The 27754-nt window shown below is 42.6% G+C and overlaps 20 non-coding genes across 20 annotated transcripts; all 20 read right to left on the reverse strand.

Moving 5' to 3' along the window:
• Positions 1–710: 710 nt before the first annotated feature.
• Positions 711–782, reverse strand: trnaa-ugc (transfer RNA alanine (anticodon UGC)). Its single transcript has one exon. It is a non-coding gene; the product is annotated as a tRNA-Ala (tRNA).
• A 404-nt stretch (positions 783–1186) lies between these two features.
• trnag-ucc (transfer RNA glycine (anticodon UCC)) lies at positions 1187–1258 on the reverse strand. Its single transcript has one exon. It is a non-coding gene; the product is annotated as a tRNA-Gly (tRNA).
• A 1957-nt stretch (positions 1259–3215) lies between these two features.
• Positions 3216–3287, reverse strand: trnaa-ugc (transfer RNA alanine (anticodon UGC)). Its single transcript has one exon. It is a non-coding gene; the product is annotated as a tRNA-Ala (tRNA).
• A 404-nt stretch (positions 3288–3691) lies between these two features.
• trnag-ucc (transfer RNA glycine (anticodon UCC)) lies at positions 3692–3763 on the reverse strand. The gene has a single exon. It is a non-coding gene; the product is annotated as a tRNA-Gly (tRNA).
• Positions 3764–5722: 1959 nt separating this feature from the next.
• trnaa-ugc (transfer RNA alanine (anticodon UGC)) lies at positions 5723–5794 on the reverse strand. Its single transcript has one exon. It is a non-coding gene; the product is annotated as a tRNA-Ala (tRNA).
• Positions 5795–6198: 404 nt separating this feature from the next.
• On the reverse strand, positions 6199–6270 carry trnag-ucc (transfer RNA glycine (anticodon UCC)). The gene has a single exon. It is a non-coding gene; the product is annotated as a tRNA-Gly (tRNA).
• Positions 6271–8227: 1957 nt separating this feature from the next.
• Positions 8228–8299, reverse strand: trnaa-ugc (transfer RNA alanine (anticodon UGC)). The gene has a single exon. It is a non-coding gene; the product is annotated as a tRNA-Ala (tRNA).
• Positions 8300–8703: 404 nt separating this feature from the next.
• On the reverse strand, positions 8704–8775 carry trnag-ucc (transfer RNA glycine (anticodon UCC)). The gene has a single exon. It is a non-coding gene; the product is annotated as a tRNA-Gly (tRNA).
• A 1938-nt stretch (positions 8776–10713) lies between these two features.
• Positions 10714–10785, reverse strand: trnaa-ugc (transfer RNA alanine (anticodon UGC)). The gene has a single exon. It is a non-coding gene; the product is annotated as a tRNA-Ala (tRNA).
• A 404-nt stretch (positions 10786–11189) lies between these two features.
• On the reverse strand, positions 11190–11261 carry trnag-ucc (transfer RNA glycine (anticodon UCC)). The gene has a single exon. It is a non-coding gene; the product is annotated as a tRNA-Gly (tRNA).
• A 1958-nt stretch (positions 11262–13219) lies between these two features.
• Positions 13220–13291, reverse strand: trnaa-ugc (transfer RNA alanine (anticodon UGC)). The gene has a single exon. It is a non-coding gene; the product is annotated as a tRNA-Ala (tRNA).
• Positions 13292–13695: 404 nt separating this feature from the next.
• trnag-ucc (transfer RNA glycine (anticodon UCC)) lies at positions 13696–13767 on the reverse strand. The gene has a single exon. It is a non-coding gene; the product is annotated as a tRNA-Gly (tRNA).
• Positions 13768–15724: 1957 nt separating this feature from the next.
• Positions 15725–15796, reverse strand: trnaa-ugc (transfer RNA alanine (anticodon UGC)). The gene has a single exon. It is a non-coding gene; the product is annotated as a tRNA-Ala (tRNA).
• Positions 15797–16200: 404 nt separating this feature from the next.
• trnag-ucc (transfer RNA glycine (anticodon UCC)) lies at positions 16201–16272 on the reverse strand. The gene has a single exon. It is a non-coding gene; the product is annotated as a tRNA-Gly (tRNA).
• An 837-nt stretch (positions 16273–17109) lies between these two features.
• On the reverse strand, positions 17110–17181 carry trnag-ucc (transfer RNA glycine (anticodon UCC)). Its single transcript has one exon. It is a non-coding gene; the product is annotated as a tRNA-Gly (tRNA).
• Positions 17182–18341: 1160 nt separating this feature from the next.
• On the reverse strand, positions 18342–18413 carry trnaa-ugc (transfer RNA alanine (anticodon UGC)). Its single transcript has one exon. It is a non-coding gene; the product is annotated as a tRNA-Ala (tRNA).
• A 404-nt stretch (positions 18414–18817) lies between these two features.
• Positions 18818–18889, reverse strand: trnag-ucc (transfer RNA glycine (anticodon UCC)). Its single transcript has one exon. It is a non-coding gene; the product is annotated as a tRNA-Gly (tRNA).
• Positions 18890–19725: 836 nt separating this feature from the next.
• trnag-ucc (transfer RNA glycine (anticodon UCC)) lies at positions 19726–19797 on the reverse strand. Its single transcript has one exon. It is a non-coding gene; the product is annotated as a tRNA-Gly (tRNA).
• A 1958-nt stretch (positions 19798–21755) lies between these two features.
• Positions 21756–21827, reverse strand: trnaa-ugc (transfer RNA alanine (anticodon UGC)). Its single transcript has one exon. It is a non-coding gene; the product is annotated as a tRNA-Ala (tRNA).
• Positions 21828–22232: 405 nt separating this feature from the next.
• Positions 22233–22304, reverse strand: trnag-ucc (transfer RNA glycine (anticodon UCC)). Its single transcript has one exon. It is a non-coding gene; the product is annotated as a tRNA-Gly (tRNA).
• Positions 22305–27754: the final 5450 nt, after the last annotated feature.

Here is a 27754-nt window from a genome sequence, read left to right on the forward strand (position 1 = left end):
CATGGAGATACCGGGGATTGAACCCTCATACATGCAAAGCATGCGCTCTACCACTGAGCTACATCCCCAACATCATGACAGATTAAGATCACATGGGAAGTGGAAATAGAGCAGTCTCAAATACCCGTAAGCAAGCATTCCCAGACTTGGTTGTCAAGGACCCTCGTCTTGCTTGTTTTCTGACAATTTCGGCTGTACACAATACCTACTACCTGGATCAGGTTTGTTCAGCCAATCAGAGCTTAAAGATAGCATCTTAGTTTAGGGTGGGGTGGGATAAGGCAAAGCATAATGTTCTCTTCCAATTGGTGACTGTCTCAACACACGTAATCCAGGTAATTGGCAGTGGGTAGAGCAATAGTTAGCTGGGCATAGTTGGAAGACAAGGAGGCACAGTCATTCAAATTTTTGCAACTTGAAAACCCAGATGAACCTCAACCTGAATGAGATCCACTCTCTCACAGGTGTCAAATAAACAGACTGTCATTTTTTAAGTACATGGAGATGCCAGGAATTGATCCCAGGGATTGATCCCAGGGTCTGGCAGGTAAGTCATGTCAAATGGACTTCTTTGTCGTTAAAATGTTCTCAAAGATAGTTGGCTAGTTCACCCAGTCACATTGCCTTGCCATGGTCATGAAGCAAGCCCAAGTCAGTTATTTTCCACTCTCAGCTGAGAAACAAAGACACTATCATTTTGTTAAAGCACGTGGAGATGCTGGGGATTGAACCCAGGGCCTCATACATGCAAAGCATGCGCTCTACCACTGAGCTACATCCCCAGTTGCACTGGCACATAAGCCATACACATGGGAATAGGAAAAAGAGCCGTCTTCAACACCTTTAAAGAAGCATTTGCAGATTTGGCTGTCAAGGACTCTCGGATCCCTACTTGTTCATGTAAAGACCCGCTCCAACAGAGTAAGCAGTGTCAGACACCATTGCTGTAGTGGTTTTCATACATCCCCAGGAAGATGACAATCATTAGGAGGCCAAACTTAACGATGGAATGAAGGTCATTTAGAGCCGTGATTGTTTGAAAACAACAACTCTTGACTCTTTTCCTAGCGCATTTTCTTGATCCTGTTCAAAGTTTGATCTCTTCACTCTAGAGAAGATGCTTACTTTGAGATTTCGAAAGTACCGAAAAACCGCATAATTTTCAAATCGCTAAATAGAAGACAACTGCGATGGCCGGGAATGGAACCCGGGTCAACTGCTTGGAAGGTAGCTATGCTCACCACTATACCACCATCGCTTCAAAAGCATTTTATTTTCATTTTCTTAAAAAATCTAATCGGTAGAGTATACAGTACAAGTCAGTAAAGAGTCTCAGTCATCCGGGTCTGGAAGGTAAGTCATGTCAAATGGACTTCTTTTTAGTTGAAAGAGTTTCGTTAAGTTTCAAAGATAGTTGGCTCTTGTCTGCAGTGCGCTGAATATTGGTTCAGATGCTGCGCTTGTTGCAGAGATTCATTGACCGTTGACAGTATAGATTTAGTACATTAGCTTCTTTCATGAAACTTATTGCAACTTTAAAACCCGGATCAACCTCAACCTGAATCAGATCCGCTCTCTCACAAGTGAGAAATAAACAGACTGGCATTTTTAAAAGCATGTGGAGATGCCAGGGATTGATCCCAGGGCCTTCTACATGCAACACATGCCATCTACCACTGAGCCACAACTCTGGTTGCACACCAATGCAAGCCATACACATGGGAATAGGAAATAGAGCCGTCTTCAATCCCTTTAAAGAAGAATTTGCAGAATTGGCTGTCAAGGACTCTTGGATCCCTACTTGTTCATGTAAAGACCCGCTCCAACAGAGTAAGCAGTGTCAGACACCATTGCTGTAGTGGCTTTCATACATCCCCAGAAAGATGACGATCATTAGGAGGCCACACCTAACGATGGAATGAAGGTCATTTAGAGCCGTGATTGTTTAAAGCCAACAACTCTTGACTCTTTTCCTAGCGCATTTTCTTTAGCCTGATCAAAGCTTGTTCTCTTTACCCTACAAACATGTTTACTTTGACATTTCTAAAGTATCGAAAAACCACACAAATTTCAAATCGCTAAACAGAAGACAACTGCAAGGGCAGGGAATCAAACGGTGGTCAACGGCTGGGGAGGGAGCTATGCTCACCACTATACCACCACCACTTCAAACGCACCTTTTTTTATTCTCTTAAGAAATCAAATTGGTAAAGTATACAGTACAAGTCAGTAAAGATTCTGACTGATCAGTCATGAAAATTTTTCCAACTTGAAAACCCGGATGAACCTCAACCTGAATCAGATCCGCTCTCTCACAGGTGACATATAAACAGACTGTCATTTTTAAAAGTACATGGAGATGGAAGGCAAGTCATGTTAAATGGACTTCATTTTAGTTTCAAAGATAGTTGGCTAGTGCACCCAGTCACATTGCCTTGCAACGGTCATGAAGTAAGCCCAAGCCACTCATTTTCCACTCTCACGTGAGAAACAAACAGACTGTCATTTAGTTAAAGATCATGGAGATACCAGGGATTGAACCCTCATACATGCAAAGCATGCGCTCTACCACTGAGCTACATCCCCAACATCATGACAGATTAAGATCACATGGGAAGTGGAAATAGAGCAGTCTCAAATACGCGTAAGCAAGCATTCCCAGACTTGGTTGTCAAGGACCCTCGTCTTGCTTGTTTTCTGACAATTTCGGCTGTACACAATACCTACTACCTGGATCAGGTTTGTACAGCCAATCAGAGCTTAAAGATAGCATCTTAGTTTAGGGTGGGGTGGGATAAGGCAAAGCATAATGTTCTCTTCCAATTGGTGACTGTCTCAGCACACGTAATCCAGGTAATTGGCAGTGGGTAGAGCAATAGTTAGCTGGGCATAGTTGGAAGACAAGGAGGCACAGTCATTCAAATTTTTGCAACTTGAAAACCCAGATGAACCTCAGCCTGAATGAGATCCACTCTCTCACAAGTGTCGAATAAACAGACTGTCATTTTTTAAGTACATGGAGATGCCAGGAATTGATCCCAGGGTCTGGCAGGTAAGTCATGTCAAATGGACTTCTTTGTCATTGAAATGTTCTCAAAGATAGTTGGCTAGTTCACCCAGTCACATTGCCTTGCCATGGTCATGAAGCAAGCCCAAGTCAGTTATTTTCCACTCTCAGCTGAGAAACAAAGCCACTATCGTTTTGTTAAAGCACGTGGAGATGCTGGGGATTGAACCCAGGGCCTCATACATGCAAAGCATGCGCTCTACCACTGAGCTACATCCCCAGTTGCACTGGCACATAAGCCATACACATGGGAATAGGAAAAAGAGCCGTCTTCAACACCTTTAAAGAAGCATTTGCAGATTTGGCTGTCAAGGACTCTCGGATCCCTACTTGTTCATGTAAAGACCCGTTCCAACAGAGTAAGCAGTGTCAGACACCATTGCTGTAGTGGTTTTCATACATCCCCAGGAAGATGACAATCATTAGGAGGCCAAACTTAACGATGGAATGAAGGTCATTTAGAGCCGTGATTGTTTGAAAACAACAACTCTTGACTCTTTTCCTAGCGCATTTTCTTGATCCTGATCAAATTTTGATCTCTTCACTCTAGAGAAGATGCTTACTTTGAGATTTCGAAAGTACCGAAAGACCGCACAATTTTCAAATCGCTAAATAGAAGACAACTGCGATGGCCGGGAATCGAACCCGGGTCAACTGCTTGGAAGGCAGCTATGCTCACCACTATACCACCATCGCTTCAAAAGCATTTTATTTTCATTCCCTTAAAAAATCTAATCGGTAGAGTATACAGTACAAGTCAGTAAAGAGTCTCAGTCATCCGGGTCTGGAAGGTAAGTCATGTCAAATGGACTTCTTTTTAGTTGCAAGAGTTTCGTTAAGTTTCAAAGATAGTTGGCTCTTGTCTGCAGTGCGCTGAATATTGGTTCAGATGCTGCGCTTGTTGCAGAGATTCATTGACCGTTGACAGTATAGATTTAGTACATTAGCTTCTTTCATGAAACTTATTGCAACTTTAAAACCCGGATCAACCTCAACCTGAATCAGATCCGCTCTCTCACAAGTGAGAAATAAACAGACTGGCATTTTTAAAAGCATATGGAGATGCCAGGGATTAATCCCAGGGCCTTCTACATGCAACACATGCCATGTACCACTGAGATACAACTCTGGTTGCACACCAATGCAAGCCATACACATGGGAATAGGAAATAGAGCCGTCTTCAATCCCTTTAAAGAAGAATTTGCAGATTTGGCTGTCAAGGACTCTCGGATCCCCACTTGTTCATGTAAAGACCTGCTCCAACAGAGTAAGCAGTGTCAGACTCCATTGCTGTAGTGGCTTTCATACATCCCCAGGAAGATGACGATCATTAGGAGGCCACACCTAACGATTGAATGAAGGTCCTTTAGAGCCGTGATTGTTTAAAGCCAACAACTTTTGACTCTTTTCCTAGCGCATTTTCTTTAGCCTGATCAAAGCTTGTTCTCTTTACCCTACAAACATGTTTACTTTGACATTTCTAAAGTATCGAAAAACCACACAAATTTCAAATCGCTAAACAGAAGACAACTGCAAGGGCAGGGAATCAAACCGTGGTCAACGGCTGGGGAGGGAGCTATGCTCACCACTATACCACCACTACTTCAAACGCACCTTTTTTTAATTCTCTTAAGAAATCAAATTGGTAAAGTATACAGTACAAGTCAGTAAAGATTCTGACTGATCAGTCATGAAAATTTTTCCAACTTGAAAACCCGGATGAACCTCAACCTGAATCAGATCCGCTCTCTCACAGGTGACATATAAACAGACTGTCATTTTTAAAAGTACATGGAGATGGAAGGCAAGTCAAAGGTAAATGGACTTCATTTTAGTTTCAAAGATAGTTGGCTAGTGCACCCAGTCACATTGCCTTGCAACGGTCATGAAGTAAGCCCAAGACACTCATTTTCCACTCTCAGGTGAGAAACAAACAGACTGTCATTTAGTTAAAGCACATGGAGATACCGGGGATTGAACCCTCATACATGCAAAGCATGCGCTCTACCACTGAGCTACATCCCCAACATCATGACAGATTAAGATCACATGGGAGGTGGAAATAGAGCAGTCTCAAATACCCGTAAGCAAGCATTCCCAGACTTGGTTGTCAAGGACCCTCGTCTTGCTTGTTTTCTGACAATTTCGGCTGTACACAATACCTACTACCTGGATCAGGTTTGTTCAGCCAATCAGAGCTTAAAGATAGAATCTTAGTTTAGGGTGGGGTGGGATAAGGCAAAGCATAATGTTCTCTTCCAATTGGTGACTGTCTCAACACACGTAATCCAGGTAATTGGCAGTGGGTAGAGCAATAGTTAGCTGGGCATAGTTGGAAGACAAGGAGGCACAGTCATTCAAATTTTTGCAACTTTAAAACCCGGATGAACCTCAGACTGAATGAGATCCACTCTCTCACAAGTGTCGAATAAACAGACTGTCATTTTTTAAGTACATGGAGATGCCAGGAATTGATTCCAGGGTCTGGCAGGTAAGTCATGTCAAATGGACTTCTTTGTCGTTAAAATGTTCTCAAAGATAATTGGCTAGTTCACCCAGTCACATTGCCTTGCCATGGTCATGAAGCAAGCCCAAGTCAGTTATTTTCCACTCTCAGCTGAGAAACAAAGACACTATCATTTTGTTAAAGCACGTGGAGATGCTGGGGATTGAACCCAGGGCCTCATACATGCAAAGCATGGGCTCTACCACTGAGCTACATCCCCAGTTGCACTGGCACATAAGCCATACACATGGGAATAGGAAAAAGAGCCGTCTTCAACACCTTTAAAGAAGCATTTGCAGATTTGGCTGTCAAGGACTCTCGGATCCCTACTTGTTCATGTAAAGACCCGCTCCAAAGAAGTAAGCAGTGTCAGACACCATTGCTGTAGTGGTTTTCATACATACCCAGGAAGATGACAATCATTAGGAGGCCAAACTTAACGATGGAATGAAGGTCATTTAGAGCCGTGATTGTTTGAAAACAACAACTCTTGACTCTTTTCCTAGCGCATTTTTTTGATCCTGATCAAAGTTTGATCTCTTCACTCTAGAGAAGATGCTTACTTTGAGATTTCGAAAGTACCGAAAGACCGCATAATTTTCAAATCGCTAAATAGAAGACAACTGCGATGGCCGGGAATCGAACCCGGGTCAACTGCTTGGAAGGTAGCTATGCTCACCACTATACCACCATCGCTTCAAAAGCATTTAATTTTCATTTTCTTAAAAAATCTAATCGGTAGAGTATACAGTACAAGTCGGTAATGAGTCTCAGTCATCCGGGTCTGGAAGGTAAGTCATGTCAAATGGACTTCTTTTTAGTTGAAAGAGTTTCGTTAAGTTTCAAAGATAGTTGGCTCTTGTCTGCAGTGCGCTGAATATTGGTTCAGATGCTGCGCTTGTTGCAGAGATTCATTGACCGTTGACAGTATAGATTTAGTACATTAGCTTCTTTCATGAAAATTATTGCAACTTTAAAACCCGGATCAACCTCAACCTGAATCAGATCAGCTCTCTCACAAGTGAGAAATAAACAGACTGGCATTTTTAAAAGCATGTGGAGATGCCAGGGATTGATCCCAGGGCCTTCTACATGCAACACATGCCATCTACCACTGAGCCACAACTCTGGTTGCACACCAATGCAAGCCATACACATGGGAATAGGAAATAGAGCCGTCTTCAATCCCTTTAAAGAAGAATTTGCAGAATTGGCTGTCAAGGACTCTTGGATCCCTACTTGTTCATGTAAAGACCCGCTCCAACAGAGTAAGCAGTGTCAGACACCATTGCTGTAGTGGCTTTCATACATCCCCAGAAAGATGACGATCATTAGGAGGCCACACCTAACGATGGAATGAAGGTCATTTAGAGCCGTGATTGTTTAAAGCCAACAACTCTTGACTCTTTTCCTAGCGCATTTTCTTTAGCCTGATCAAAGCTTGTTCTCTTTACCCTACAAACATGTTTACTTTGACATTTCTAAAGTATCGAAAAACCACACAAATTTCAAATCGCTAAACAGAAGACAACTGCAAGGGCAGGGAATCAAACCGTGGTCAACAGCTGGGGAGGGAGCTATGCTCACCACTATACCACCACCACTTCAAACGCACCTTTTTTTATTCTCTTAAGAAATCAAATTGGTAAAGTATACAGTACAAGTCAGTAAAGATTCTGACTGATCAGTCATGAAAATTTTTCCAACTTGAAAACCCGGATGAACCTCAACCTGAATCAGATCCGCTCTCTCACAGGTGACATATAAACAGACTGTCATTTTTAAAAGTACATGGAGATGGAAGGCAAGTCATGTTAAATGGACTTCATTTTAGTTTCAAAGATAGTTGGCTAGTGCACCCAGTCACATTGCCTTGCAACGGTCATGAAGTAAGCCCAAGCCACTCATTTTCTACTCTCACGTGAGAAACAAACAGACTGTCATTTAGTTAAAGATCATGGAGATACCAGGGATTGAACCCTCATACATGCAAAGCATGCGCTCTACCACTGAGCTACATCCCCAACATCATGACAGATTAAGATCACATGGGAAGTGGAAATAGAGCAGTCTCAAATACGCGTAAGCAAGCATTCCCAGACTTGGTTGTCAAGGACCCTCGTCTTGCTTGTTTTCTGACAATTTCGGCTGTACACAATACCTACTACCTGGATCAGGTTTGTACAGCCAATCAGAGCTTAAAGATAGCATCTTAGTTTAGGGTGGGGTGGGATAAGGCAAAGCATAATGTTCTCTTCCAATTGGTGACTGTCTCAACACACGTAATCCAGGTAATTGGCAGTGGGTAGAGCAATAGTTAGCTGGGCATAGTTGGAAGACAAGGAGGCGCAGTCATTCAAATTTTTGCAATTTGAAAACCCGGATGAACCTCAACCTGAATGAGATCCACTCTCTCACAGGTGTCGAATAAACAGACTGTCATTTTTTAAGTACATGGAGATGCCAGGAATTGATCCCAGGGTCTAGCAGGTAAGTCATGTCAAACGGACTTCTTTGTCGTTAAAATGTTCTCAAAGATAGTTGGCTAGTTCACCCAGTCACATTGCCTTGCCATGGTCATGAAGTAAACCCAAGCCAGTTGTTTTCCACTCTTAGCTGAGAAACAAAGACACTATCATTTTGTTAATGCACGTGGAGATGCTGGGGATTGAACCCAGGGCCTCATACATGCAAAGCATGCGCTCTACCACTGAGCTACATCCCCAGTTGCACTGGCACATAAGCCATACACATGGGAATAGGAAAAAGAGCCGTCTTCAACACCTTTAAAGAAGCATTTGCAGATTTGGCTGTCAAGGACTCTCGGATCCCTACTTGTTCATGTAAAGACCCGCTCCAACAGAGTAAGCAGTGTCAGACACCATTGCTGTAGTGGTTTTCATACATCCCCAGGAAGATGACAATCATTAGGAGGCCAAACTTAACGATGGAATGAAGGTCATTTAGAGCCGTGATTGTTTGAAAACAACAACTCTTGACTCTTTTCCTAGCGCATTTTCTTGATCCTGATCAAAGTTTGATCTCTTCACTCTAGAGAAGATGCTTACTTTGAGATTTCGAAAGTACCGAAAGACCGCACAATTTTCAAATCGCTAAATAGAAGACAACTGCGATGGCCGGGAATCGAACCCGGGTCAACTGCTTGGAAGGCAGCTATGCTCACCACTATACCACCATCGCTTCAAAAGCACTTTATTTTCATTCTTTTAAAAAATCTAATCGGTAGAGTATACAGTACAAGTCAGTAAAGAGTCTCAGTCATCCGGGTCTGGAAGGTAAGTCATGTCAAATGGACTTCTTTTTAGTTGAAAGAGTTTCGTTAAGTTTCTGCAGTGCGCTGAATATTGGTTCAGATGCTGCGCTTGTTGCAGAGATTCATTGACCGTTGACAGTATAGATTTAGTACATTAGCTTCTTTCATGAAACTTATTGCAACTTTAAAACCCGGATCAACCTCAACCTGAATCAGATCCGCTCTCTCACAAGTGAGAAATAAACAGACTGGCATTTTTAAAAGCATGTGGAGATGCCAGGGATTGATCCCAGGGCCTTCTACATGCAACACATGCCATCTACCACTGAGCCACAACTCTGGTTGCACACCAATGCAAGCCATACACATGGGAATAGGAAATAGAGCCGTCTTCAATCCCTTTAAAGAAGAATTTGCAGAATTGGCTGTCAAGGACTCTTGGATCCCTACTTGTTCATGTAAAGACCCGCTCCAACAGAGTAAGCAGTGTCAGACACCATTGCTGTAGTGGCTTTCATACATCCCCAGAAAGATGACGATCATTAGGAGGCCACACCTAACGATGGAATGAAGGTCATTTAGAGCCGTGATTGTTTAAAGCCAACAACTCTTGACTCTTTTCCTAGCGCATTTTCTTTAGCCTGATCAAAGCTTGTTCTCTTTACCCTACAAACATGTTTACTTTGACATTTCTAAAGTATCGAAAAATCACACAAATTTCAAATCGCTAAACAGAAGACAACTGCAAGGGCAGGGAATCAAACCGTGGTCAACGGCTGGGGAGGGAGCTATGCTCACCACTATACCACCACCACCTCAAACACACCTTTTTTTTATTCTCTTAAGAAATCAAATTGGTAAAGTATACAGTAGAAGTCAGTAAAGATTCTGACTGATCAGTCATGAAAATTTTTCCAACTTGAAAACCCGGATGAACCTCAACCTGAATCAGATCCGCTCTCTCAAAGGTGACATATAAACAGACTGTCATTTTTAAAAGTACATGGAGATGGAAGGCAAGTCATGTTAAATGGACTTCATTTTAGTTTCAAAGATAGTTGGCTAGTGCACCCAGTCACATTGCCTTGCAACGGTCATGAAGTAAGCCCAAGCCACTCATTTTCCACTCTGAGGTGAGAAACAAACAGACTGTCATTTAGTTAAAGCACATGGAGATACCGGGGATTGAACCCTCATACATGCAAAGCATGCGCTCTACCACTGAGCTACATCCCCAACATCATGACAGATTAAGATCACATGGGAAGTGGAAATAGAGCAGTCTCAAATACCCGTAAGCAAGCATTCCCAGACTTGGTTGTCAAGGACCCTCGTCTTGCTTGTTTTCTGACAATTTCGGCTGTACACAATACCTACTACCTGGATCAGGTTTGTTCAGCCAATCAGAGCTTAAAGATAGCATCTTAGTTTAGGGTGGGGTGGGATAAGGCAAAGCATAATGTTCTCTTCCAATTGGTGACTGTCTCAACACACGTAATCCAGGTAATTGGCAGTGGGTAGAGCAATAGTTAGCTGGGCATAGTTGGAAGACAAGGAGGCACAGTCATTCAAATTTTTGCAACTTGAAAACCCAGATGAACCTCAACCTGAATGAGATCCACTCTCTCACAGGTGTCAAATAAACAGACTGTCATTTTTTAAGTACATGGAGATGCCAGGAATTGATCCCAGGGTCTGGCAGGTAAGTCATGTCAAATGGACTTCTTTGTCTTTAAAATGTTCTCAAAGATAGTTGGCTAGTTCACCCAGTCACATTGCCTTGCCATGGTCATGAAGCAAGCCCAAGTCAGTTATTTTCCACTCTCAGCTGAGAAACAAAGACACTATCATTTTGTTAAAGCACGTGGAGATGCTGGGGATTGAACCCAGGGCCTCATACATGCAAAGCATGCGCTCTACCACTGAGCTACATCCCCAGTTGCACTGGCACATAAGCCATACACATGGGAATAGGAAAAAGAGCCGTCTTCAACACCTTTAAAGAAGCATTTGAAGATTTGGCTGTCAAGGACTCTCGGATCCCTACTTGTTCATGTAAAGACCCGCTCCAACAGAGTAAGCAGTGTCAGACACCATTGCTGTAGTGGTTTTCATACATCCCCAGGAAGAAGACAATCATTAGGAGGCCAAACTTAACGATGGAATGAAGGTCATTTAGAGCCGTGATTGTTTGAAAACAACAACTCTTGACTCTTTTCCTAGCGCATTTTCTTGATCCTGATCAAAGTTTGATCTCTTCACTCTAGAGAAGATGCTTACTTTGAGATTTCGAAAGTACCGAAAGGCCGCACCATTTTCAAATCGCTAAATAGAAGACAACTGCGATGGCCGGGAATCGAACCCGGGTCAACTGCTTGGAAGGCTGCTATGCTCACCACTATACCACCATCGCTTCAAAAGCACTTTATTTTCATTCTCTTAAAAAATCTAATCGGTAGAGTATACAGTACAAGTCAGTAAAGAGTCTCAGTCATCCGGGTCTGGAAGGTAAGTCATGTCAAATGGACTTCTTTTTAGTTGAAAGAGTTTCGTTAAGTTTCAAAGATAGTTGGCTCTTGTCTGCAGTGCGCTGAATATTGGTTCAGATGCTGCGCTTGTTGCAGAGATTCATTGACCGTTGACAGTATAGATTTAGAACATTAGCTTCTTTCATGAAACTTATTGCAACTTTAAAACCCGGATCAACCTCAACCTGAATCAGATCCGCTCTCTCACAAGTGAGAAATAAACAGACTGGCATTTTTAAAAGCATGTGGAGATGCCAGGGATTGATCCCAAGGCCTTTTACATGCAACACATGCCATCTACCACTGAGCTACATCTCTGGTTGCACACCAATGCAAGCCATACACATGGGAATAGGAAATAGAGCCGTCTTCAATCCCTTTAAAGAAGAATTTGCAGATTTGGCTGTCAACGACTCTCGGATCCCCACTTGTTCATGTAATGACTCGCTCTAACAGAGTAAGCAGTGTCAGACACCATTGCTGTAGTGGCTTTCATACATCCCCAGGAAGATGACGATCATTAGGAGGCCACACCTAACGATGGAATGAAGGTCATTTAGAGCCGTGATTGTTTAAAGCCAACAACTCTTGACTCTTTTCCTAGCGCATTTTCTTTAGCCTGATCAAAGCTTGTTCTCTTTACCCTACAAACATGTTTACTTTGACATTTCTAAAGTATCGAAAAACCACACAAATTTCAAATCGCTAAACAGAAGACAACTGCAAGGGCAGGGAATCAAACCGTGGTCAACGGCTGGGGAGGGAGCTATGCTCACCACTATACCACCACCACCTCAAACACACCTTTTTTTTATTCTCTTAAGAAATCAAATTGGTAAAGTATACAGTAGAAGTCAGTAAAGATTCTGACTGATCAGTCATGAAAATTTTTCCAACTTGAAAACCCGGATGAACCTCAACCTGAATCAGATCCGCTCTCTCACAGGTGACATATAAACAGACTGTCATTTTTAAAAGTACATGGAGATGGAAGGCAAGTCATGTTAAATGGACTTCATTTTAGTTTCAAAGATAGTTGGCTAGTGCACCCAGTCACATTGCCTTGCAACGGTCATGAAGTAAGCCCAAGACACTCATTTTCCACTCTCAGGTGAGAAACAAACAGACTGTCATTTAATTAAAGCACATGGAGATACCGGGGATTGAACCCTCATACATGCAAAGCATGCGCTCTACCACTGAGCTACATCCCCAACATCATGACAGATTAAGATCACATGGGAAGTGGAAAAAGAGCAGTCTCAAATACCCTTAAGCAAGCATTCCCAGACTTGGTTGTCAAGGACCCTCGTCTTGCTTGTTTTCTGACAATTTCGGCTGTACACAATACCTACTACCTGGATCAGGTTTGTTCAGCCAATCAGAGCTTAAAGATAGCATCTTAGTTTAGGGTGGGGTGGGATAAGGCAAAGCATAATGTTCTCTTCCAATTGGTGACTGTCTCAACACACGTAATCCAGGTAATTGGCAGTGGGTAGAGCAATAGTTAGCTGGGCATAGTTGGAAGACAAGGAGGCACAGTCATTCAAATTTTTGCAACTTGAAAACCCGGATGAACCTCAGCCTGAATGAGATCCACTCTCTCACAGGTGTCGAATAAACAGACTGTCATTTTTTAAGTACATGGAGATGCCAGGAATTGATTCCAGGGTCTGGCAGGTAAGTCATGTCAAATGGACTTCTTTGTCGTTCAAATGTTCTCAAAGATAATTGGCTAGTTCACCCAGTCACATTGCCTTGCCATGGTCATGAAGCAAGCCCAAGTCAGTTATTTTCCACTCTCAGCTGAGAAACAAAGACACTATCATTTTGTTAAAGCACGTGGAGATGCTGGGGATTGAACCCAGGGCCTCATACATGCAAAGCATGCGCTCTACCACTGAGCTACATCCCCAGTTGCACTGGCACATAAGCCATACACATGGGAATAGGAAAAAGAGCCGTCTTCAACACCTTTAAAGAAGCATTTGCAGATTTGGCTGTCAAGGACTCTCGGATCCCTACTTGTTCATGTAAAGACCCGCTCCAAAGAAGTAAGCAGTGTCAGACACCATTGCTGTAGTGGTTTTCATACATACCCAGGAAGATGACAATCATTAGGAGGCCAAACTTAACGATGGAATGAAGGTCATTTAGAGCCGTGATTGTTTGAAAACAACAACTCTTGACTCTTTTCCTAGCGCATTTTTTTGATCCTGATCAAAGTTTGATCTCTTCACTCTAGAGAAGATGCTTACTTTGAGATTTCGAAAGTACCGAAAGACCGCATAATTTTCAAATCGCTAAATAGAAGACAACTGCGATGGCCGGGAATCGAACCCGGGTCAACTGCTTGGAAGGTAGCTATGCTCACCACTATACCACCATCGCTTCAAAAGCATTTAATTTTCATTTTCTTAAAAAATCTAATCGGTAGAGTATACAGTACAAGTCGGTAATGAGTCTCAGTCATCCGGGTCTGGAAGGTAAGTCATGTCAAATGGACTTCTTTTTAGTTGAAAGAGTTTCGTTAAGTTTCAAAGATAGTTGGCTCTTGTCTGCAGTGCGCTGAATATTGGTTCAGATGCTGCGCTTGTTGCAGAGATTCATTGACCGTTGACAGTATAGATTTAGTACATTAGCTTCTTTCATGAAAATTATTGCAACTTTAAAACCCGGATCAACCTCAACCTGAATCAGATCAGCTCTCTCACAAGTGAGAAATAAACAGACTGGCATTTTTAAAAGCATGTGGAGATGCCAGGGATTGATCCCAGGGCCTTCTACATGCAACACATGCCATCTACCACTGAGCCACAACTCTGGTTGCACACCAATGCAAGCCATACACATGGGAATAGGAAATAGAGCCGTCTTCAATCCCTTTAAAGAAGAATTTGCAGAATTGGCTGTCAAGGACTCTTGGATCCCTACTTGTTCATGTAAAGACCCGCTCCAACAGAGTAAGCAGTGTCAGACACCATTGCTGTAGTGGCTTTCATACATCCCCAGAAAGATGACGATCATTAGGAGGCCACACCTAACGATGGAATGAAGGTCATTTAGAGCCGTGATTGTTTAAAGCCAACAACTCTTGACTCTTTTCCTAGCGCATTTTCTTTAGCCTGATCAAAGCTTGTTCTCTTTACCCTACAAACATGTTTATTTTGACATTTCTAAAGTATCGAAAAACCACACAAATTTCAAATCGCTAAACAGAAGACAACTGCAAGGGCAGGGAATCAAACCGTGGTCAACAGCTGGGGAGGGAGCTATGCTCACCACTATACCACCACCACTTCAAACGCACCTTTTTTTATTCTCTTAAGAAATCAAATTGGTAAAGTATACAGTACAAGTCAGTAAAGATTCTGACTGATCAGTCATGAAAATTTTTCCAACTTGAAAACCCGGATGAACCTCAACCTGAATCAGATCCGCTCTCTCACAGGTGACATATAAACAGACTGTCATTTTTAAAAGTACATGGAGATGGAAGGCAAGTCATGTTAAATGGACTTCATTTTAGTTTCAAAGATAGTTGGCTAGTGCACCCAGTCACATTGCCTTGCAACGGTCATGAAGTAAGCCCAAGCCACTCATTTTCCACTCTCACGTGAGAAACAAACAGACTGTCATTTAGTTAAAGATCATGGAGATACCAGGGATTGAACCCTCATACATGCAAAGCATGCGCTCTACCACTGAGCTACATCCCCAACATCATGACAGATTAAGATCACATGGGAAGTGGAAATAGAGCAGTCTCAAATACGCGTAAGCAAGCATTCCCAGACTTGGTTGTCAAGGACCCTCGTCTTGCTTGTTTTCTGACAATTTCGGCTGTACACAATACCTACTACCTGGATCAGGTTTGTACAGCCAATCAGAGCTTAAAGATAGCATCTTAGTTTAGGGTGGGGTGGGATAAGGCAAAGCATAATGTTCTCTTCCAATTGGTGACTGTCTCAACACACGTAATCCAGGTAATTGGCAGTGGGTAGAGCAATAGTTAGCTGGGCATAGTTGGAAGACAAGGAGGCACAGTCATTCAAATTTTTGCAACTTGAAAACCCGGATGAACCTCAGCCTGAATGAGATCCACTCTCTCACAGGTGTCGAATAAACAGACTGTCATTTTTTAAGTACATGGAGATGCCAGGAATTGATCCCAGGGTCTGGCAGGTAAGTCATGTCAAATGGACTTCTTTGTCGTTAAAATGTTCTCAAAGATAGTTGGCTAGTTCACCCAGTCACATTGCCTTGCCATGGTCATGAAGCAAGCCCAAGTCAGTTATTTTCCACTCTCAGCTGAGAAACAAAGCCACTATCATTTTGTTAAAGCACGTGGAGATGCTGGGGATTGAACCCAGGGCCTCATACATGCAAAGCATGCGCTCTACCACTGAGCTACATCCCCAGTTGCACTGGCACATTAGCCATACACATGGGAATAGGAAAAAGAGCCGTCTTCAACACCTTTAAAGAAGCATTTGCAGATTTGGCTGTCAAGGACTCTCGGATCCCTACTTGTTCATGTAAAGACCCGTTCCAACAGAGTAAGCAGTGTCAGACACCATTGCTGTAGTGGTTTTCATACATCCCCAGGAAGATGACAATCATTAGGAGGCCAAACTTAACGATGGAATGAAGGTCATTTAGAGCCGTGATTGTTTGAAAACAACAACTCTTGACTCTTTTCCTAGCGCATTTTCTTGATCCTGATCAAATTTTGATCTCTTCACTCTAGAGAAGATGCTTACTTTGAGATTTCGAAAGTACCGAAAGACCGCACAATTTTCAAATCGCTAAATAGAAGACAACTGCGATGGCCGGGAATCGAACCCGGGTCAACTGCTTGGAAGGCAGCTATGCTCACCACTATACCACCATCGCTTCAAAAGCATTTTATTTTCATTCCCTTAAAAAATCTAATCGGTAGAGTATACAGTACAAGTCAGTAAAGAGTCTCAGTCATCCGGGTCTGGAAGGTAAGTCATGTCAAATGGACTTCTTTTTAGTTGAAAGAGTTTCGTTAAGTTTCAAAGATAGTTGGCTCTTGTCTGCAGTGCGCTGAATATTGGTTCAGATGCTGCGCTTGTTGCAGAGATTCATTGACCGTTGACAGTATAGATTTAGTACATTAGCTTCTTTCATGAAACTTATTGCAACTTTAAAACCCGGATCAACCTCAACCTGAATCAGATCCGCTCTCTCACAAGTGAGAAATAAACAGACTGGCATTTTTAAAAGCATATGGAGATGCCAGGGATTAATCCCAGGGCCTTCTACATGCAACACATGCCATGTACCACTGAGATACAACTCTGGTTGCACACCAATGCAAGCCATACACATGGGAATAGGAAATAGAGCCGTCTTCAATCCCTTTAAAGAAGAATTTGCAGATTTGGCTGTCAAGGACTCTCGGATCCCCACTTGTTCATGTAAAGACCTGCTCCAACAGAGTAAGCAGTGTCAGACTCCATTGCTGTAGTGGCTTTCATACATCCCCAGGAAGATGACGATCATTAGGAGGCCACACCTAACGATTGAATGAAGGTCCTTTAGAGCCGTGATTGTTTAAAGCCAACAACTCTTGACTCTTTTCCTAGCGCATTTTCTTTAGCCTGATCAAAGCTTGTTCTCTTCACTCTAGAGAAGATGCTTACTTTGAGATTTCGAAAGTACCGAAAGACCGCACAATTTTCAAATCGCTAAATAGAAGACAACTGCGATGGCCGGGAATCGAACCCGGGTCAACTGCTTGGAAGGCAGCTATGCTCACCACTATACCACCATCGCTTCAAAAGCATTTTATTTTCATTCCCTTAAAAAATCTAATCGGTAGAGTATACAGTACAAGTCAGTAAAGAGTCTCAGTCATCCGGGTCTGGAAGGTAAGTCATGTCAAATGGACTTCTTTTTAGTTGAAAGAGTTTCGTTAAGTTTCAAAGATAGTTGGCTCTTGTCTGCAGTGCGCTGAATATTGGTTCAGATGCTGCGCTTGTTGCAGAGATTCATTGACCGTTGACAGTATAGATTTAGTACATTAGCTTCTTTCATGAAACTTATTGCAACTTTAAAACCCGGATCAACCTCAACCTGAATCAGATCCGCTCTCTCACAAGTGAGAAATAAACAGACTGGCATTTTTAAAAGCATATGGAGATGCCAGGGATTAATCCCAGGGCCTTCTACATGCAACACATGCCATGTACCACTGAGATACAACTCTGGTTGCACACCAATGCAAGCCATACACATGGGAATAGGAAATAGAGCCGTCTTCAATCCCTTTAAAGAAGAATTTGCAGATTTGGCTGTCAAGGACTCTCGGATCCCCACTTGTTCATGTAAAGACCTGCTCCAACAGAGTAAGCAGGGGATACCCGTAAGCAAGCATTCCCAGACTTGGTTGTCAAGGACCCTCGTCTTGCTTGTTTTCTGACAATTTCGGCTGTACACAATACCTACTACCTAGATCAGGTTTGTTCAGCCAATCAGAGCTTAAAGATAGAATCTTAGTTTAGGGTGGGGTGGGATAAGGCAAAGCATAATGTTCTCTTCCAATTGGTGACTGTCTCAACACACGTAATCCAGGTAATTGGCAGTGGGTAGAGCAATAGTTAGCTGGGCATAGTTGGAAGACAAGGAGGCACAGTCATTCAAATTTTTGCAACTTGAAAACCCGGATGAACCTCAGCCTGAATGAGATCCACTCTCTCACAGGTGTCGAATAAACAGACTGTCATTTTTTAAGTACATGGAGATGCCAGGAATTGATCCCAGGGTCTGGCAGGTAAGTCATGTCAAATGGACTTCTTTGTCGTTAAAATGTTCTCAAAGATAGTTGGCTAGTTCACCCAGTCACATTGCCTTGCCATGGTCATGAAGCAAGCCCAAGTCAGTTATTTTCCACTCTCAGCTGAGAAACAAAGACACTATCATTTTGTTAAAGCACGTGGAGATGCTGGGGATTGAACCCAGGGCCTCATACATGCAAAGCATGCGCTCTACCACTGAGCTACATCCCCAGTTACACTGGCACATAAGCCATACACATGGGAATAGGAAAAAGAGCCGTCTTCAACACCTTTAAAGAAGCATTTGCAGATTTGGCTGTCAAGGACTCTCGGATCCCTACTTGTTCATGTAAAGACCCGCTCCAAAGAAGTAAGCAGTGTCAGACACCATTGCTGTAGTGGTTTTCATACATCCCCAGGAAGATGACAATCATTAGGAGGCCAAACTTAACGATGGAATGAAGGTCATTTAGAGCCGTGATTGTTTGAAAACAACAACTCTTGACTCTTTTCCTAGCGCATTTTTTTGATCCTGATCAAAGTTTGATCTCTTCACTCTAGAGAAGATGCTTACTTTGAGATTTCAAAAGTACCGAAAGACCGCACAATTTTCAAATCGCTAAATAGAAGACAACTGCGATGGCCGGGAATCGAACCCGGGTCAACTGCTTGGAAGGCAGCTATGCTCACCACTATACCACCATCGCTTCAAAAGCATTTTATTTTCATTTTCTTAAAAAATCTAATCGGTAGAGTATACAGTACAAGTCAGTAATGAGTCTCAGTCATCCGGGTCTGGAAGGTAAGTCATGTCAAATGGACTTCTTTTTAGTTGAAAGAGTTTTGTTAAGTTTCAAAGATAGTTGGCTCTTGTCTGCAGTGCGCTGAATATTGGTTCAGATGCTGCGCTTGTTGCAGAGATTCATTGACCGTTGACAGTATAGATTTAGTACATTAGCTTCTTTCATGAAACTTATTGCAACTTTAAAACCCGGATCAACCTCAACCTGAATCAGATCCGCTCTCTCACAAGTGAGAAATAAACAGACTGGCATTTTTAAAAGCATGTGGAGATGCCAGGGATTGATCCCAGGGCCTTCTACTTGCAACACATGCCATCTACCACTGAGTTAAAACTCTGGTTGCACACCAATGCAAGCCATACACATGGGAATAGGAAATAGAGCCGTCTTCAACACCTTTAAAGAAGCATTTGCAGATTTGGCTGTCAAGGACTCTCGGATCCCTACTTGTTCATGTAAAGACCCGCTCCAACAGAGTAAGCAGTGTCAGACACCATTGCTGTAGTGGTTTTATACATCCCCAGGAAGATGACAATCATTAGGAGGCCAAACTTAACGATGGAATGAAGGTCATTTAGAGCCGTGATTGTTTGAAAACAACAACTCTTGACTCTTTTCCTAGCGCATTTTCTTGATCCTGTTCAAAGTTTGATCTCTTCACTCTAGAGAAGATGCTTACTTTGAGATTTCGAAAGTACCGAAAGGCCGCACCATTTTCAAATCGCTAAACAGAAGACAACTGCGATGGCCGGGAATCGAACCCGGGTCAACTGCTTGGAAGGCAGCTATGCTCACCACTATACCACCATCGCTTCAAAAGCACTTTATTTTCATTCTCTTAAAAAATCTAATCGGTAGAGTATACAGTACAAGTCAGTAAAGAGTCTCAGTCATCCGGGTCTGGAAGGTAAGTCATGTCAAATGGACTTCTTTTTAGTTGAAAGAGTTTCGTTAAGTTTCAAAGATAGTTGGCTCTTGTCTGCAGTGCGCTGAATATTGGTTCAGATGCTGCGCTTGTTGCAGAGATTCATTGACCGTTGACAGTATAGATTTAGAACATTAGCTTCTTTCATGAAACTTATTGCAACTTTAAAACCCGGATCAACCTCAACCTGAATCAGATCCGCTCTCTCACAAGTGAGAAATAAACAGACTGGCATTTTTAAAAGCATGTGGAGATGCCAGGGATTGATCCCAAGGCCTTTTACATGCAACACATGCCATCTACCACTGAGCTACATCTCTGGTTGCACACCAATGCAAGCCATACACATGGGAATAGGAAATAGAGCCGTCTTCAATCCCTTTAAAGAAGAATTTGCAGATTTGGCTGTCAACGACTCTCGGATCCCTACTTGTTCATGTAAAGACTCGCTCTAACAGAGTAAGCAGTGTCAGACACCATTGCTGTAGTGGCTTTCATACATCCCCAGGAAGATGACGATCATTAGGAGGCCACACCTAACGATGGAATGAAGGTCCTTTAGAGCCGTGATTGTTTAAAGCCAACAACTCTTGACTCTTTTCCTAGCGCATTTTCTTTAGCCTGATCAAAGCTTGTTCTCTTTACCCTACAAACATGTTTACTTTGACATTTCTAAAGTATCGAAAAACCACACAAATTTCAAATCGCTAAACAGAAGACAACTGCAAGGGCAGGGAATCAAACCGTGGTCAACGGCTGGGGAGGGAGCTATGCTCACCACTATACCACCACCACTTCAAACACACCTTTTTTTTATTCTCTTAAGAAATCAAATTGGTAAAGTATACAGTACAAGTCAGTAAATATTCTGACTGATCAGTCATGAAAATTTTTCCAACTTGAAAACCCGGATGAACCTCAACCTGAATCAGATCCGCTCTCTCACAGGTGACATATAAACAGACTGTCATTTTTAAAAGTACATGGAGATGGAAGGCAAGTCATGTTAAATGGACTTCATTTTAGTTTCAAAGATAGTTGGCTAGTGCACCCAGTCACATTGCCTTGCAACGGTCATGAAGTAAGCCCAAGACACTCATTTTCCACTCTCAGGTGAGAAACAAACAGACTGTCATTTAGTTAAAGCACATGGAGATACCGGGGATTGAACCCTCATACATGCAAAGCATGCGCTCTACCACTGAGCTACATCCACAACATCATGACAGATTAAGATCACATGGGAAGTGGAAATAGAGCAGTCTCAAATACCCGTAAGCAAGCATTCCCAGACTTGGTTGTCAAGGACCCTCGTCTTGCTTGTTTTCTGACAATTTCGGCTGTACACAATAGCTACTACCTAGATCAGGTTTGTTCAGCCAATCAGAGCTTAAAGATAGAATCTTAGTTTAGGGTGGGGTGGGATAAGGCAAAGCATAATGTTCTCTTCCAATTGGTGACTGTCTCAACACACGTAATCCAGGTAATTGGCAGTGGGTAGAGCAATAGTTAGCTGGGCATAGTTGGAAGACAAGGAGGCACAGTCATTCAAATTTTTGCAACTTGAAAACCCAGATGAACCTCAGCCTGAATGAGATCCACTCTCTCACAGGTGTCGAATAAACAGACTGTAATTTTTTAAGTACATGGAGATGCCAGGAATTGATCCCAGGGTCTGGCAGGTAAGTCATGTCAAATGGACTTCTTTGTCGTTAAAATGTTCTCAAAGATAGTTGGCTAGTTCACCCAGTCACATTGCCTTGCCATGGTCATGAAGCAAGCCCAAGTCAGTTATTTTCCACTCTCAGCTGAGAAACAAAGACACTATCATTTTGTTAAAGCACGTGGAGATGCTGGGGATTGAACCCAGGGCCTCATACATGCAAAGCATGCGCTCTACCACTGAGCTACATCCCCAGTTGCACTGGCACATAAGCCATACACATGGGAATAGGAAAAAGAGCCGTCTTCAACACCTTTAAAGAAGCATTTGCAGATTTGGCTGTCAAGGACTCTCGGATCCCTACTTGTTCATGTAAAGACCCGCTCCAAAGAAGTAAGCAGTGTCAGACACCATTGCTGTAGTGGTTTTCATACATACCCAGGAAGATGACAATCATTAGGAGGCCAAACTTAACGATGGAATGAAGGTCATTTAGAGCCGTGATTGTTTGAAAACAACAACTCTTGACTCTTTTCCTAGCGCATTTTTTTTGATCCTGATCAAAGTTTGATCTCTTCACTCTAGAGAAGATGCTTACTTTGAGATTTCGAAAGTACCGAAAGACCGCACAATTTTCAAATCGCTAAATAGAAGACAACTACGATGGCCGGGAATCGAACCCGGGTCAACTGCTTGGAAGGCAGCTATGCTCACCACTATACCACCATCGCTTCAAAAGCATTTTATTTTCATTTTCTTAAAAAATCTAATCGGTAGAGTATACAGTACAAGTCAGTAATGAGTCTCAGTCATCCGGGTCTGGAAGGTAAGTCATGTCAAATGGACTTCTTTTTAGTTGAAAGAGTTTCGTTAAGTTTCAAAGATAGTTGGCTCTTGTCTGCAGTGCGCTGAATATTGGTTCAGATGCTGCGCTTGTTGCAGAGATTCATTGACCGTTGACAGTATAGATTTAGTACATTAGCTTCTTTCATGAAACTTATTGCAACTTTAAAACCCGGATCAACCTCAACCTGAATCAGATCCGCTCTCTCACAAGTGAGAAATAAACAGACTGGCATTTTTAAAAGCATGTGGAGATGCCAGGGATTGATCCCAGGGCCTTCTACATGCAACACATGCCATCTACCACTGAGTTACAACTCTGGTTGCACACCAATGCAAGCCATACACATGGGAATAGGAAATAGAGCCGTCTTCAATCCCTTTAAAGAAGAATTTGCAGATTTGGCTGTCAAGGACTCTTGGATCCCTACTTGTTCATGTAAAGACCCGCTCCAACAGAGTAAGCAGTGTCAGACACCATTGATGTAGTGGCTTTCATACATCCCCAGGAAGATGACGATCATTAGGAGGCCACACCTAACGATGGAATGAAGGTCATTTAGAGCCGTGATTGTTTAAAGCCAACAACTCTTGACTCTTTTCCTAGCGCATTTTCTTTAGCCTGATCAAAGCTTGTTCTCTTTACCCTACAAACATGTTTACTTTGACATTTCTAAAGTATCGAAAAACCACACAAATTTCAAATCGCTAAACAGAAGACAACTGCAAGGGCAGGGAATCAAACCGTGGTCAACAGCTGGGGAGGGAGCTATGCTCACCACTATACCACCACCACTTCAAACGCACCTTTTTTTTATTCTCTTAAGAAATCAAATTGGTAAAGTATACAGTACAAGTCCGTAAAGATTCTGACTGATCAGTCATGAAAATTTTTCCAACTTGAAAACCCGGATGAACCTCAACCTGAATCAGATCCGCTCTCTCACAGGTGACATATAAACAGACTGTCATTTTTAAAAGTACATGGAGATGGAAGGCAAGTCAAAGGTAAATGGACTTCATTTTAGTTTCAAAGATAGTTGGCTAGTGCACCCAGTCACATTGCCTTACAACAGTCATGAAGTAAGCCCAAGACACTCATTTTCCACTCTCAGGTGAGAAACAAACAGACTGTCATTTAGTTAAAGCACATGGAGATACCGGGGATTGAACCCTCATACATGCAAAGCATGCGCTCTACCACTGAGCTACATCCACAACATCATGACAGATTAAGATCACATGGGAAGTGGAAACAGAGCAGTCTCAAATACCCGTAAGCAAGCATTCCCAGACTTGGTTGTCAAGGACCCTCGTCTTGCTTGTTTTCTGACAATTTCGGCTGTACACAATACCTACTACCTAGATCAGGTTTGTTCAGCCAATCAGAGCTTAAAGATAGAATCTTAGTTTAGGGTGGGGTGGGATAAGGCAAAGCATAATGTTCTCTTCCAATTGGTGACTGTCTCAACACACGTAATCCAGGTAATTGGCAGTGGGTAGAGCAATAGTTAGCTGGGCATAGTTGGAAGACAAGGAGGCACAGTCATTCAAATTTTTGCAACTTGAAAACCCGGATGAACCTCAGCCTGAATGAGATCCACTCTCTCACAGGTGTCGAATAAACAGACTGTCATTTTTTAAGTACATGGAGATGCCAGGAATTGATCCCAGGGTCTGGAAGGTAAGTCATGTCAAATGGACTTCTTTTTAGTTGAAAGAGTTTCGTTAAGTTTCAAAGATAGTTGGCTCTTGTCTGCAGTGCGCTGAATATTGGTTCAGATGCTGCGCTTGTTGCAGAGATTCATTGACCGTTGACAGTATAGATTTAGTACATTAGCTTCTTTCATGAAACTTATTGCAACTTTAAAACCCGGATCAACCTCAACCTGAATCAGATCCGCTCTCTCACAAGTGAGAAATAAACAGACTGGCATTTTTAAAAGCATGTGGAGATGCCAGGGATTGATCCCAGGGCCTTCTACATGCAACACATGCCATCTACCACTGAGCCACAACTCTGGTTGCACACCAATGCAAGCCATACACATGGGAATAGGAAATAGAGCCGTCTTCAATCCCTTTAAAGAAGAATTTGCAGAATTGGCTGTCAAGGACTCTTGGATCCCTACTTGTTCGTGTAAAGACCCGCTCCAACAGAGTAAGCAGTGTCAGACACCATTGCTGTAGTGGCTTTCATACATCCCCAGAAAGATGACGATCATTAGGAGGCCACACCTAACGATGGAATGAAGGTCATTTAGAGCCGTGATTGTTTAAAGCCAACAACTCTTGACTCTTTTCCTAGCGCATTTTCTTTAGCCTGATCAAAGCTTGTTCTCTTTACCCTACAAACATGTTTACTTTGACATTTCTAAAGTATCGAAAAACCACACAAATTTCAAATCGCTAAACAGAAGACAACTGCAAGGGCAGGGAATCAAACCGTGGTCAACAGCTGGGGAGGGAGCTATGCTCACCACTATACCACCACCACTTCAAACGCACCTTTTTTTATTCTCTTAAGAAATCAAATTGGTAAAGTATACAGTACAAGTCAGTAAAGATTCTGACTGATCAGTCATGAAAATTTTTCCAACTTGAAAACCCGGATGAACCTCAACCTGAATCAGATCCGCTCTCTCAAAGGTGACATATAAACAGACTGTCATTTTTAAAAGTACATGGAGATGGAAGGCAAGTCATGTTAAATGGACTTCATTTTAGTTTCAAAGATAGTTGGCTAGTGCACCCAGTCACATTGCCTTGCAACGGTCATGAAGTAAGCCCAAGCCACTCATTTTCCACTCTCACGTGAGAAACAAACAGACTGTCATTTAGTTAAAGATCATGGAGATACCAGGGATTGAACCCTCATACATGCAAAGCATGCGCTCTACCACTGAGCTACATCCCCAACATCATGACAGATTAAGATCACATGGGAAGTGGAAAAAGAGCAGTCTCAAATACCCGTAAGCAAGCATTCCCAGACTTGGTTGTCAAGGACCCTCGTCTTGCTTGTTTTCTGACAATTTCGGCTGTACACAATACCTACTACCTGGATCAGGTTTGTTCAGCCAATCAGAGCTTAAAGATAGCATCTTAGTTTAGGGTGGGGTGGGATAAGGCAAAGCATAATGTTCTCTTCCAATTGGTGACTGTCTCAACACACGTAATCCAGGTAATTGGCAGTGGGTAGAGCAATAGTTAGCTGGGCATAGTTGGAAGACAAGGAGGCACAGTCATTCAAATTTTTGCAACTTGAAAACCCGGATGAACCTCAGCCTGAATGAGATCCACTCTCTCACAGGTGTCGAATAAACAGACTGTCATTTTTTAAGTACATGGAGATGCCAGGAATTGATCCCAGGGTCTGGCAGGTAAGTCACGTCAAATGGACTTCTTTGTCGTTAAAATGTTCTCAAAGATAGTTGGCTAGTTCACCCAGTCACATTGCCTTGCCATGGTCATGAAGCAAGCCCAAGTCAGTTATTTTCCACTCTTAGCTGAGAAACAAAGACACTATCATTTTGTTAAAGCACGTGGAGATGCTGGGGATTGAACCCAGGGCCTCATACATGCAAAGCATGCGCTCTACCACATGTCAGTAATGAGTCTCAGTCATCCGGGTCTGGAAGGTAAGTCATGTCAAATCGACTTCTTTTTAGTTGAAAGAGTTTCGTTAAGTTTCAAAGATAGTTGGCTCTTGTCTGCAGTGCGCTGAATATTGGTTCAGATGCTGCGCTTGTTGCAGAGATTCATTGACCGTTGACAGTATAGATTTAGTACATTAGCTTCTTTCATGAAACTTATTGCAACTTTAAAACCCGGATCAACCTCAACCTGAATCAGATCCGCTCTCTCACAAGTGAGAAATAAACAGACTGGCATTTTTAAAAGCATGTGGAGATGCCAGGGATTGATCCCAGGGACTTCTAAATGCAACACATGCCATCTACCACTGAGCTACAACTCTGGTTGCACACCAATGCAAGCCATACACATGGGAATAGGAAATAGAGCCGTCTTCAATCCCTTTAAAGAAGAATTTGCAGATTTGTCTGTCAAGGACTCTCAGATCCCCACTTGTTCATGTAAAGACCCGCTCCAACAGAGTAAGCAGTGTCAGACACCATTGCTGTAGTGGCTTTCATACATCCCCAGGAAGATAACGATCATTAGGAGGCCACACCTATCGATTGAATGAAGGTCCTTTAGAGCCGTGATTGTTTAAAGCCAACAACTCTTGACTCTTTTCCTAGCGCATTTTCTTTAGCCTGAACAAAGCTTGTTCTCTTTACCCTACAAACATGTTTACTTTGACATTTCTAAGGTATCGAAAAACCACACAAATTTCAAATCGCTAAACAGAAGACAACTGCAAGGGCAGGGAATCAAACCGTGGTCAACGGCTGGGGAGGGAGCTATGCTCACCACTATACCACCACCACTTCAAACGCACCTTTTTTTAATTCTCTTAAGAAATCAAATTGGTAAAGTATACAGTACAAGTCAGTAAAGATTCTGACTGATCAGTCATGAAAATTTTTCCAACTTGAAAACCTGGATGAACCTCAACCTGAATCAAATCCGCTCTCTCACAGGTGACATATAAACAGCTGTCATTTTTAAAAGTACATGGAGATGGAAGGCAAGTCATGTTAAATGGACTTCATTTTAGTTTCAAAGATAGTTGGCTTGTGCACCCAGTCACATTGCCTTGCAACGGTCATGAAGTAAGCCCAAGCCACTCATTTTCCACTCTCAGGTGAGAAACAAACAGACTGTCATTTAGTTAAAGCACATGGAGATACCGGGGATTGAACCCTCATACATGCAAAGCATGCGCTCTACCACTGAGCTACATCCCCAACATCATGACAGATTAAGATCACATGGGAGGTGGAAATAGAGCAGTCTCAAATACCCGTAAGCAAGCATTCCCAGACTTGGTTGTCAAGGACCCTCGTCTTGCTTGTTTTCTGACAATTTCGGCTGTACACAATACCTACTACCTGGATCAGGTTTGTTCAGCCAATCAGAGCTTAAAGATAGAATCTTAGTTTAGGGTGGGGTGGGATAAGGCAAAGCATAATGTTCTCTTCCAATTGGTGACTGTCTCAACACACGTAATCCAGGTAATTGGCAGTGGGTAGAGCAATAGGTAGCTGGGCATAGTTGGAAGACAAGGAGGCACAGTCATTCAAATTTTTGCAATTTGAAAACCCGGATGAACCTCAACCTGAATGAGATCCACTCTCTCACAGGTGTCGAATAAACAGACTGTCATTTTTTAAGTACATGGAGATGCCAGGAATTGATCCCAGGGTCTGGC

This window comes from Channa argus, unplaced genomic scaffold (assembly GCF_033026475.1).
Source record: "Channa argus isolate prfri unplaced genomic scaffold, Channa argus male v1.0 Contig121, whole genome shotgun sequence".
Lineage (NCBI taxonomy): Eukaryota > Metazoa > Chordata > Actinopteri > Anabantiformes > Channidae > Channa > Channa argus.